This window comes from Fulmarus glacialis, unplaced genomic scaffold, assembly GCF_000690835.1.
Source record: "Fulmarus glacialis isolate BGI_N327 unplaced genomic scaffold, ASM69083v1 scaffold4940, whole genome shotgun sequence".
In the NCBI taxonomy this organism is placed as follows: Eukaryota; Metazoa; Chordata; class Aves; order Procellariiformes; family Procellariidae; genus Fulmarus; species Fulmarus glacialis.
The window spans coordinates 20,689-20,970 of record NW_009189455.1 but is presented as its reverse complement, the minus strand read 5'-3'; the positions used below and the strand labels follow the sequence as shown (position 1 = coordinate 20,970).

At 64.9% G+C, this 282-nt stretch overlaps 1 protein-coding gene across 1 annotated transcript in view; it reads left to right on the top strand.

Annotated features, from left to right (window-relative positions):
- The window catches only part of CHD6 (chromodomain helicase DNA binding protein 6), a gene marked incomplete at its 5' end in the record, with an annotated part of 38,088 nt that overhangs the window by 22,686 nt on the left and 15,120 nt on the right, over positions 1–282 (top strand). The window lies entirely within an intron of this gene.

Below are 282 nucleotides of genomic sequence, written 5' to 3'. Positions count from 1 at the left end.
GGGGACGCGCTGCTCTGTGTTAGTGGGTGAGGTGGCTTAACCTGGGCAGGCTCCTGTCAGGGGCCCTACCGTGCAGAGTCACGTGTGACCCAGGGATGGGCCCTGTGGTGGGGCAGCCAGGGTCCCGAAAAAGAGTGTTTCCAGCCAAAGCCAGCCAGGGGTGACAAGAAGGCATTAGCCTGCCCTTGGCAGTTGCCTTGCCTGCATGAGATGAGCGTGCAGGGTCTCTGCAGTGGGCAGTGCTGGCGGATGCCATGGGCTGGCTGGGCCCGGGGGCTGCGC